Source organism: Orycteropus afer, unplaced genomic scaffold, assembly GCF_000298275.1.
Source record: "Orycteropus afer afer isolate SDZICR_OR568_19922 unplaced genomic scaffold, OryAfe1.0 scaffold00142, whole genome shotgun sequence".
NCBI classification, from domain to species: domain Eukaryota; kingdom Metazoa; phylum Chordata; class Mammalia; order Tubulidentata; family Orycteropodidae; genus Orycteropus; species Orycteropus afer.
In genome coordinates, this window is record NW_006921729.1 from 634,249 (window position 1) to 646,049 (window position 11,801).

Consider the following 11,801-nt stretch of genomic DNA (forward strand, 5'->3'; position numbering starts at 1 on the left):
ATTAGTTTTCCATCTCTTTAAAGAATGATAATGGAATCCGGGCTTGGGGTTGTATTGTATTTTTAGATTACTTTGGGTAGTATTGATATTTTCACAATGTTAAGTCATCCTATCTATGAGCATGGCACATTCTTCCATTTACATATTCTTACATTTACATAGGTTTCTTTTGGTTTCTGGTAATAGTGTTCTATAGTTTTCTTTGTATAAGGCTTTTGTGTCTGCTTAGATTTATTCCTAAGTACTTCATCTTTTGGGCAGTTATTGTAAATGATACTGTTTTCTTGATTTCCTTTTCAGAATTCTCCTTGTTAGTGTAGAGCAATTCTTCTGATTTTTTATTTTGATCTTATACCTTGCCACTTTGCTGAATCTTTCTTTTAGTTACAGTAGTTTTCTCATTGATTCTCTAGGGTTTTATGTATAGGGTTATATCATCTGCAAATAGAGATAATTTTACTTCTTCTTTGCCAATTTGGATGACTTTTATCTCCTTTTCCTGCTGTATTGCTCTGGCTAGACTTCCAATAAAATATTGAATAGGAATGAGGAAAAAGGACTTCCTTATCTAATTCCCATTTGCAACAGGAATATTTTCAGTCTCTCTCCATTGAGAGTAATGTTGGCCATTAGTTTTGTGTGTATGTCCTTGAGGAATTTCTCTTCTGTTCCTATTTTGCTGAGCATTTTCATCAAGAATAGGTGTTCAATTTTGTCAAATGCCTTTTCTGCATCAATTGATAGGGTCATACATTTTTCTCCTTTGTTTTATTTATATAGTACATTATGTTGATGGTTTTTCTAATGTTGAATCATTCTTGCATACTTGGTATGAAAATGCCACTTGGTCATGAAATGTTATCTGTTTGATATTTTGTTGAATTCTGGTGGCTCATATTTTCTTGAGAATTTTTGCATCAATATTTATAAGGGATATTGATCTATCATTTTCTTTTTTAATGATGTCATTCTTGGTTTGTTGTCAGTGTTATGCTTGCTTCATACAATGAGTTTGAGATTACTCCATCATTTTCTGTATTCCAGAATAGTTTGAGTAGAATTGGTATCTTCTCTGAATATTTGGTAGAATATGCCAGTGAAGCCATCTGGGTAAGGACTTTTTTTTTTTGTCAGGAGTTTTTTTGTTTTGTTTTGTTTTGTTTTTTAATGTCTTATTCAATCTCTTCTTTGGTTATGGGTCTGTTCAAATTTGTGTTAGTTGGGATAGGTAGTGTGTATCTAGAAATTTGTCCCTTTCTTCTAGGTTTTCAAATTTGTTGGAGTACATTTCTTCATAACATTCTGTTATTAGCCTTTTGATTTCAGTAGGGTCTGCTGTGACATAGCCTATTTCATTTCTTGTTCCTGTGATTTGCATCTTTTCCTTCTTTTTTGTTGTTAAATTTGCCAGTAGTTTATCAATTTTATTAATCCTTTCAAAGAATCAACTTCTAATCTGGGTGATTCATTCTCTTGTTTTCCTTTTGGCTCTCTGTGAGAAGGACTTCCTTTAGAATTTCTTGTAAGGTTGGTCTAGTTTTTACAAATTTCCTTAATTTCCATTTATCTAGGATTATCCTAAATTTACCATCATATTTAAGGGACAGTTTTGCTGGATATATAATTATTTGTTGGCTTTTTTTTTTTTCCTTTGAGGACTATGTATCATGACGTTGCCTTCTTGCCTGCATGATTTCTGCCAAGAAGTCAGAGCTTAGTCTTATTGGCTATTCTTTGTAGGTGACTCTTCATTTTTACCAAGCTACTTTCAGGATTCTTTCTTTGTCTTTGATTTTGGAAAGTTTGATTATGATATGTCTTGGTGTTTCTTTTTTTTTGGGTGGGGAGAATCTATCCTATTTGGGGTTCATTAAACTTATTGAATATATATCTTCTCATTTTTCATGATATTAGGGAAGTTTTCTTCCAACAAATCAACAGTTCTCTAGTTTTTTTTTTTTTTTTTTTGTCTCTTCCTGTTCTGACATTCCAAACACATGTGAGTTATTCCTTTTGATGGTGTCTCATGATCAAAAGTGCCAGCCACCAAACACAGCTACATGGGGATGCAGGACTTACTTCACAGAAGTACACGTCTCCAACAAGTGAGGGGTGAGGATGGATACTGCTAACCATGAGGGCACCATAGGAGGGATGCTCACTCTTTGGAATCAAAAAAATAGAAGAAAAATGAAAAAGGGCAAGGGAAGAGGAAGAAAAAGGGGGATAGGGTGGGAAGAACTAAGCAGAAAGATAAAGGAAAAGCACAGCACTGGAAAAGGGGGAAGTTTGATTGGCCGCCAGGTGGGTGGAGGTAGAGGGAGCTACGCTTCTGGTCACTATCATGTTGTGCCAGGTGAGGGGGGAGGTCACAGCTTTCTGGTCACCCGATCACCTATGTGGGTTCTGGTGCAGTCCCAGGCAAGTGGCACCAGTTGCCTGTTTCCTGCTCAAATTGGAATGCTGCTTACAATGATTCAAAATGGCCATGCTGTGCTACTGCTCCTTGTTCACTATTTTCATTCACTCTCTTCTTCTCATCAGTATTTGATCTACTTCTGTATCTTTTCCTCTGAAGTTCTGGGTTCCAAGATTATCATCTTTTGCCCTTTTACTTGTTTTTTCAAGTCTGTTTTTGTAGATGGTCTGGATAGTTTATCTGCTTAGTCCAGCATTTTAGATTCTCTCTAATGATTTTATTTTTAAGACCTTGGCTGAATACCACTTTCCAATCCAAATCAATTTAACAGAATTTTCCAGACCAGAATTTAGTTGGCTTATTCATCTCAAAGTTGTTAGTAGGTAAATAGAATTCAAGCACAGTCTCCAATATCACCAAGCCCACACTGTTTTTGTTCCCGATATAGGATACATTCTAAGTGATATTTTTTATAATTGTTATTTTGGTTTTTGGTGGGTTTTGTTTTGTTTTTGTTTTATGATTGTTTGTTTTGTTTTGTTTTGGTATTAATATGCATTCTGGCATGTGAACTGAGTGGTCTTTCACCCAGAAAGCTGAATGAAGTCTTGGGGAATCAAGTCCATCAACAATTTAGTTGACTTGTAGAACTAAGCATTTCATGTGATTCTACATAGTGACTATGATTTGAAAAATGTCTTAATATCCTCTCAATTCATTCACATGCCTGTTGAGGAATAAATATTGAAGGCAAGTCATGCATTAAATTATCAAAGTAAAATACTCTAAGTAAATGGCTCCATAAAGTAAAATAGGATGAAAATTCAAGTGACACTGTCTGGAGAAATCTGTCAGCCTTACATTTCTGTTTTCTATAAATACGATAAAGAGATGAGGCAAAACTAGGGCATTTTGCAAAACCTGAGAGAAGATTTATTTGTTTTCATTGACCCACATTGCTTGTGATAGATTAGCAATGTTGTTGTGTTGTTGTTATATGTCGTCGAGTCGGACCCGACTCATAGCCACCCCTCTTTGGGTTTCCGAGGCAGTATCACTACAGAAGTGGATTGTCCAACCTTCCTTCTGAGGAGTGGCTGGTGGGTTTGAACCGCCAGCCTTCTGGTTAGCAGTCAAGTACCTTAGGCACTATGCTATCAGAGCTCCCAGATTAGCAATAAGTCCCTAAAAACAAAAGAAGTTTTATTTTCTTTTTAAGATATATAGAAATGAAAATTGAAGCTAAATATCATATAGGGTGATCTATTTTTAGAGAAAGTGAGTTGCTGGGGCATTTGTCACTCATTTAAGAGGACAACTGTGAGCCATGGCAGATGTAGTAACAGCCAGCTCTTAGAAGAAAATGAAAATAACCCTGTCATTCTTGAAAAGCATTGAAGGAGAGTATTATCAAGTGCTAGGACAGACAAGACAGGCAGTGAGGGAATATGAATATTTGAGGCAGGATCTGTCTGCATGCATGTGTATACTATATACATAGATTTATTTGTGTGTGTGTGTGCATGCACATAGGTGCACAGATACATACAAGGTTGTGAGTCATGTGTGTTGAGAGGGTTATGTGTGCTTACATTAAATGTTTCTGTGAATATGAGTAATAATAGCTAATATTTATAGGATTGGTATAAAGTCCTTTGACAGTGTTAAGAGCTTTATGGGAATTATTGCTACAAATTATCGCAACAGTCTACATAGTTTATTCATAAAGAGATTATTAAAGCTAATAGCAATCAAAATCAGGATTTGGACCCATTTTGACCATGTAGGTCAATCGGTTTCCCAGAGCTCTTTGCCACTGATTCCATTGCTGTGCTGCATGATGAAAACATTTGTATGTGTCTATTTGTGTACTTTTTGTTTGTTTTGGAAAAAATCTTAATGGAGAGTAGTTCTCTTTGTTGTCTGCATTAAAATAGAATCAGACATTATCTCAGACTGGGACAATTAACCAAACAAATAAACATACCCGTTTTTCTGGACACATATTGATGAGCTTAGCTGCAAATTGAGTTTTAAGAGCTAAAATCATAGGATGTTTGTTTATAGTTACTAATTGAGCTTTGTCACCATCTTCAAACATGTCTCATAACCCATACAGTTCACTCTGGTGCCTTGCCATCTGGCCTCCGTTTCATAAAAACAGTTTGGCATGATGTTTGGGACTATAACACTATTTACACAATATTTTCACACAGATGTGTAATACTTATCTCAAAACTAACCCATCAAAAACGATTGTTCCCCTAAAATAAAAATAAGGAGGTCTGGTAGCATAATCCCTAAGCTATTTGACTATAACCAGAAGGTTGGAGGTTCAAACCCAACAGCCACTTCATGGAAGAAAGACTGGGCAATCTATTTCCATAAAGATTTACCACCTCGGAAACCCAAAGGGGGTCCCTATGAGTTGGAATCAACTCAAGGGCAGTGAGTTGTTTAGTTAAAAATACAAATAAATAAATAATTGCCCAGTATCCATCCCCTATCTCCACCAGACATACTTTTCCCCACTATCCTTCATCTTAGCCCCTCCAAAGGTAATTGCTCAAGCCAAAAAACTTGGACTCATCTTTGGTTGTTTTCTTTTCCTCACACCCCACATCCAATCCTCTAAGATGTCCTGTTGATTCTAATTTCAAAATATGTACAGAACACAACACAACCACTTCCTACAAATTCCACTGCAGTGCTGTGGCTCGAGTTATCATCTGGCTACAGAAGTGCTTGTCATTTCTCCACATATAAGCCAGAGTATTCCTTTTAATATATAGATTACTCAAAGTCTAGCAAAAACATTCTATTACACATAGACTGAACCCCAAGTTCTTACCAAGGCCTAGGAGGTCCTGTATGACCTTAGCCTTTGCCATCTCCTCTCTTTCTTTGTTTCCTCCAGTCCTACTGAGCTCCTGATGTTGGAAGAGTGACAGGGATCAAAGCGTACTGGTGGGTGATGTTCTCAAGTGGCTTTTAAAGAACTACCCAGGGAAATCATTGAACCTTGAACTGAAACTGTCCCTTGAAGTCATTGTTGAATCAAATAATAGCTTACCCAATTAGAAAAGAATGTATGCAGTAAGCATTATAGTCTTTTAAAAAATTATCTCTATATGGTCAAATTGACAGCAATTTAACTGGATAGATGAGAAGTTTAAAAGGCAGTTAGTTTGTGTTAATGATGATGAAATCATTTGGAAATCGTTGTTGAAAAAGGTGGCAAAACCCAAAGAAAGTAACCAATGGCACTTAATTTTACATGTAGAAATGTTTGAACTGGTGTTTATTCTATTGTATATATTTCCACAAGCTTTAAGAAGGAAAGAAGAAAGAAGGAGAGAGGGAGGGAAAATGAGAAGGAAAGAAGGAAGGAAGGAGGAGAGAGAAAGACATACCCAGTGAAGCTATTTTGCCAACAAAATTGTATCTCCATCATAGAAGATGAGACCATGGCAGCTAAACCCAGAAAAGGATGTTTCCTCAAGAGAAGGTCTTTGAAGAGCAATGAGGGGAAAAAAAAAAGATTTCCCTATATCCCCATTAGGCCAAGGAATATGGGCTCTGTAGACAGCACACACACCCTAATGAGGCAACACAGGCAGGCATAAGCATGGATTTTAAAGTTCTGAGAGAGATGAATTTGATTCCCAACTCTATTGTTTATTATCAGTATGACTGTGGGTAGTCAGTTAGCCTGACCCTCGGTTTCCTTATATTTCAAAATTTTACAGGGCTTTGCTTCCTGCAAGAATACTTTCTGTTTGTCAAAAAATGTGCAATGCCCATGGGAGTATAATATATATAGGCTGTACCAGTTCAAGATGTCAGCCATACAAGTCAAAGATGATTTTGCCTAAAAATAAGAACACATAACTTAGAAAAATTTAAACAAATATAGCTTTGTTTTACTTAAATAGCAAGAAGCTGGAAGGAAAAGGTTGCTAGCTGTGGGGGTTATGTTTTTGTGTCAACTTGGCTAGGCCTGGTTGAGTGGCTGGGCAGCTGGATGTAGTATTCCCCATGATGAGACTGGTAATCAACTCCATGGTAGAATCTACTGTGAGCAGCTGAGTAGCTGCCTTTGGGTATGTGGTCTGCTTCCCATATATAAGCAGCAGCTTTGGGAATGGTCTCTAGCTTATGGCACCTTGAACCCTATATGTAGTCATGTTATTGTTCAGCAGCCTGCCATGTTCTGCCGACCTTGGGACTTACAATGGACTTGAATTAGTGGCCTGCCATGTAGTTTGGTAACATCTGGACTGTGCCTTTTTACTTGTCAATCTTGGGCTTGGCAGCCTCAGCAGCCAAGAAGAAAAGCCTCTAGCTTCAGTGGGCCGGGAGCTGGAGGCAGAGCTGAAGCCCAAAGCTGAGGGGCTTTTACCCAGTCCCTAGAGCCTGGCACTTTGAATTTGGACTCAAAGCCTCCAAACTGTAAGAGAATAAACTCCTGTTTGTTAAGGCCATCCCATTTGTGGTATACTCTTGTCAGAGCAGCACTAGGTAACCAGAACACTAGCCTTGGTCCAGCTGCTTAGCAATGCCATTGCACTATTTCTCTGTCACCCTTTGCCTGTTGGCTTATATCCTCTTGCTTATCACATCATTAATAGCAAGGGGGCTGCTGTAGCTTCAGACATCATATCAACCTTCTGGACAAGAAGGACAGAGATATGGAGAACTAGCCAAGCCTTCCCTCTTTTGTCAGGAAAGCAAAACTTTCTGGAGGAATCTACATTGGGTACACATTTGACTGGACAGAATTGTGTCATAATGGCCATTTCCAGTTGTAAGGAAGGCTGGATATATGGCTGCTCCAAGCAAAACTGAGGTTTTGTAAGAAAAAATGAGGTGTGAACTAGAAGTTGAAAAAGGAACTAACAGAATCTGCCCTGCCAGTAACATATAACACTAACACTGTAAGGGAGCGAAAAAGGCTGAGAACTTCTTTAGAAGAGGATACCAAGTTGATTGGGGCACAGAGACACACAAAAAGACAGCTAACTATAATATGATGCAAATTTAAATAAAAACAGTAATACATTATTTGTAGACTCAAAGAGCAGTTTGTTCTGCTTGCAAAGAAGGAGGCATCTTCATTGATCCAGAAGCAAATATTGGTTGAACACTTTCTGTGGACTAGACATTTCAAGACTTAATTGCTGAGATCTCCACAGTGAACAAGAGAGACAACCTCCTTGCCTTCATGGAGTTCACATTTCAATAGGGGCATAGGCATGAAACAAACAAATAAATAAATTCCAATTGTGACAAATTCTGACATTGTAAGTGGCTCTCTGAAACAGTGAGATAGTGCTCTCAGACGAGAAGAAGGAACGAAGGCTAGGAGGTTAAAAGATGCACCCTAATTATCAATTCTGGCTTAAACACAGAGCGTGTGGATGGAGGATTATGTTCAGATTGTTGTTGTTGTTGTTTGCCGTCGAGTCGGCCCCGACTCATAGCGACACTTCCTTGGGTTTCCAAGGTGGTATCACTACAGAAGTAGGATTGCCCAACCTTCCTTCCAAGGAGTGGCTCAGATTAGGGCGACTTAAAATGTCTGGTTTGGTAGAATGAACAGGATAAAACCCTGGCTTTGCCACTCACTAGCAGCATGACCTTGACCACTCAGCTCCTCACGTTGTCATATATAAGTGGGGGTAAAAATTGTTCGTAGGGTTGGTTATATACTAGTTGACATCAAGTTGATTTGAGCTCATGGCAACACCATGTGTGTCCAAGAAAAACTGTGTTCCATGGAGTTTGCAATGGCTGAATTTTTGGAAGTAGATTGACCAGATTTTCTTCTGAAGTGCCTCTGGGTGAACTCAAACCTCTAAACATTCAGTTAACAGCTGAGTGCTCAACAATTTGTTCCACTTAAGGATTTCATCATAGGGTTAAAATGTGTGTTTAATGGGAGAATGAATGCAGAGACACAGTAACTGTTCAGTAAATAAAAGGTGTTTCCAAATATCATGCTTTGTTCACAGTTCCTCTTTCTATGGAAACTACTCAGTTGGAGCTCTGGTAGTGTAGTGCCTAAGGCATTGGACTGCTAACCAAAAGTCTGGCGGTTCAAACCCACCAGACACTCCTCAGAAGGAAGGTTGGGCAATCTACTTCTGTAGTGATACCACCTCAGAAACCCAAGGAGGGATGGCTATGAGTCGGATCTGACTCCACGGTAGTGAATTGAGTTTTTCTAATGTTACCCTTTTCTCAGTTGGTGGAACATATTCAGATAATAAAGACTGAACAGTGGAAGTCAAAAATGAATTAATTTGCTGATTAAAATAGTCCTGTAAACAAATTCACTCATTCATTCTTTTTCCAACATTTATAGCACCTTCAGTATACTAGCCATTATTCTAGGCAGGCACCGTCAAGTAAAATATAATGTGAACCACATGTGTAATCTTAGATTTTCTAGTCACCACATTAATAAAAGCAAAAAGAAAACAGCTGAAATTCATTTTTTAATAATGCACATTATTGAACCAATGTTTTTGTTAAGTCCATCAAATTGGTTCCGACTCATAGCCACCCTGTGTACAACAGAACAAAACACATCCTGGTCCTGCACCATCCTCACAATCATTGCTATGTTGAGCCCATTGTTGCAGCCACTGTGTCAATCCATTTCATTGAGAGTCTTCCTCTTTTTCCCTGACCCTCCACTTTATCAAGCATGATATCCTTCTCAAGGGAGGTCCCTCCTGATAATATGCCCAAAGTATAAGTCTCACCATCCTTCCTTCTAAGGAACTTTCCAATTTACTTCATCCAACACAAATTTGTTCACTCCTCTAGCAGTCCATGGTACATTTAATAATCTTCACCAACACCACAATTTATCTTCATCAATTCTTCTGTGGTCTTCCTTATTCATTGTCAAGCTTTCACATGCATAGGAGGCAATTGAAAACACAGTGGCTTGGGTCAGGTGCACCTTAATCTTCAAAGTGACATCTTTGCTTTTTAACACTTTACAGTGGTCTTTTGCAGCAAATTTGCCCAGTGCAGTACATCTGATTTCTTGACTGCTCCTTCCATGGGTGTTGATTGTGGATCCAAGTAAAATGAAATCCTTGACAACTTCAATCTTTTCTCTGCTTATCACAATATCTTTATTGGCCCAGGTATGAGCATCTCTGTTTTTATGTTGAGGTGCAATCCATACTGGAGGCTGTAGTCTTTGATCAATAAGTGCTTCAAGTTTTCTTCACTTTCAGCAAGCAAGGTTGTGTCATCTATGTATCACAGGTTGTTAATGAGTCTTCCTCCAATCCTAATGTCATGTTCTTCTTCATATAGTCCAGCTTCTTGGATTATTTGCTTAGCATACACACTGAATAAATATGGTGAAAATATACAACCCTGGCACACATCTTTATTAATTTTAAACCATGCAGTATCCCTTTGTTCTGTTTCAATGACTGCCTCTTTGTTTATGTACAGGTTCCTCATGAGCAATCAAGTGTTCTGGAATTCCCACACTTTGCACTGTCATCCATAATTTGTTATGAACCACACAGTCAACTGTCTTTGCACAATAAACATCTTTCTGGTATTCTTTGCTTTATCCAAGATCCATTTGACATAAATAATGATATCCCTCCTTCCACATCCTCTTCTGAATCCAGTGTAAATTGCTGAAAGTTCCCTGTTGATGTAATGCTGCAACTTTTTTTTAATTATTTTCAGCAAAATTTTGCTTGTGTATGATATTAATGACATTATATGATAATATAATGATATTATTTGATAATTTGATAATTTCCACATTCTGTTGGATCACCTTTCTTTGGAATGGACACAAATATGGGTCTCTTCCAGATGGTTGGCGAGGTAGCTATTTCTCAAATTTCTTGGCATAAAGAAATGATACCTTCCATCATTGCATCCATTTGTTGAAACAGCTCAATGAACATTCTGTCAATACCTGGAGTCTTGTTTTTCACCAATTCCTTCAGTGCAGCTTGGACTTCTTCCTTCAATACCACTGGTTATTGATCATATGCTCCCTCCTAAAATAGGTGAATATCAAACAATTCTTTTTGGTACAGTGACTCTGTGTATTACTTCCATCTTCTTTTGATGCTTCCTACATCATTCATTTTTTCCCATAGAATCTTTCAATATTGCTATTCAAGGCTTGAATTTTGTCTTCAGTTCTTTCAGCTTGAGAAATCTTTAATGTGTTCTTCCTATTTGAATTTCTAACTCCAGGTCTTTGCACATTTCATTGTAATACTTTACTTTGTCTCCTCAAGCTGCACTTTGAAACCTTCTGTTCAGATCTTTTACTTCATCATTTCTTCCATTCACTTAAGCTACTTTCTGTACAAGAGTAAGTTTCCGAGTCTCTTCTGACATTCATCTTGGTCTTTTTAATGACCTTTCGCTTTATTCATGTATGATGTCCTCCCATAACTCATCTGGTCATTGGTGTTCAGTGCATCAGATGTATTCTTCTGGTCTCCAAATTCAGGTGAGACATACTCAAGGTCATATTTTGCCTCTTGTGGACTTTTTTTAAATTTCTTCAGTTCAACTTAAACTTGCATATGACAACTGATGGTCCCACAGTCGGCCCCTGGCCTTGTTCTGACTAGATTTTCAGTTTCTCCATTGTCTCATTCCACAGATGTAGTCAATTTGATTTCTGTATATTCTACCTGGTGAGGTCCACCAATATAGTAGCCCTTTATGTTGTTGAAGAAAGGAATTTGCAATGAATAAGTCATCAGTAGCACAAGATTCTGTCATATGATCTCCAATGTCATTTCCATCACCAAACCATATTTTCCAGCTACCAGTGTTTCTTTTTTGTTTCCAACTCTTGCATTCCAATCAGCAGTAATTGGCAATGCACCTTGATTGCATGTTTAATCAATTTCAGACTGCAGAAGTTGGTAGAAATCTGCAATTTCTTTATCTTTGGCTTTAGTGATTGGTATTTAAATTTGAATAGTAGCAGTATTAACTGGTCTTCCTTGTAGGCGTGTGGATATTATCCTGTCATGACAGCATTGTACTTCAGGAAAAATCTTGAAATATTCTTTTTGTTGATGAATGTGATGCTGTTACTCTTCAATTTGTGTTTCACCACAGTATGACAAACTGACAGACAAGTGGGGGTGAACCAAATCATCCAAATCTATCCAAAGCTCTAAAGTAAAGCACACCCGATTTGGAAGATTTATTGGGAAAATAAAAAGTAAAATACTTCAATAACATTTTTTAAACTGATTATACATTGAATATTTTTGAGACCAAATGTATCCAATGCAGGAGTTCTGGTGGCATAGTGCCTAAGGCATTTGACTGCTAACCAGAAGGCTGGTGGTTCAAACCC

The 11,801-nt window shown here is 37.7% G+C and overlaps 1 protein-coding gene across 1 annotated transcript in view; it reads left to right on the plus strand.

Annotated features, from left to right (window-relative positions):
• Positions 1-11,801, plus strand: part of STAC (SH3 and cysteine rich domain) — a 270,571-nt gene that overhangs the window by 52,770 nt on the left and 206,000 nt on the right. The gene's annotated exons all lie outside the window — the stretch shown is intronic.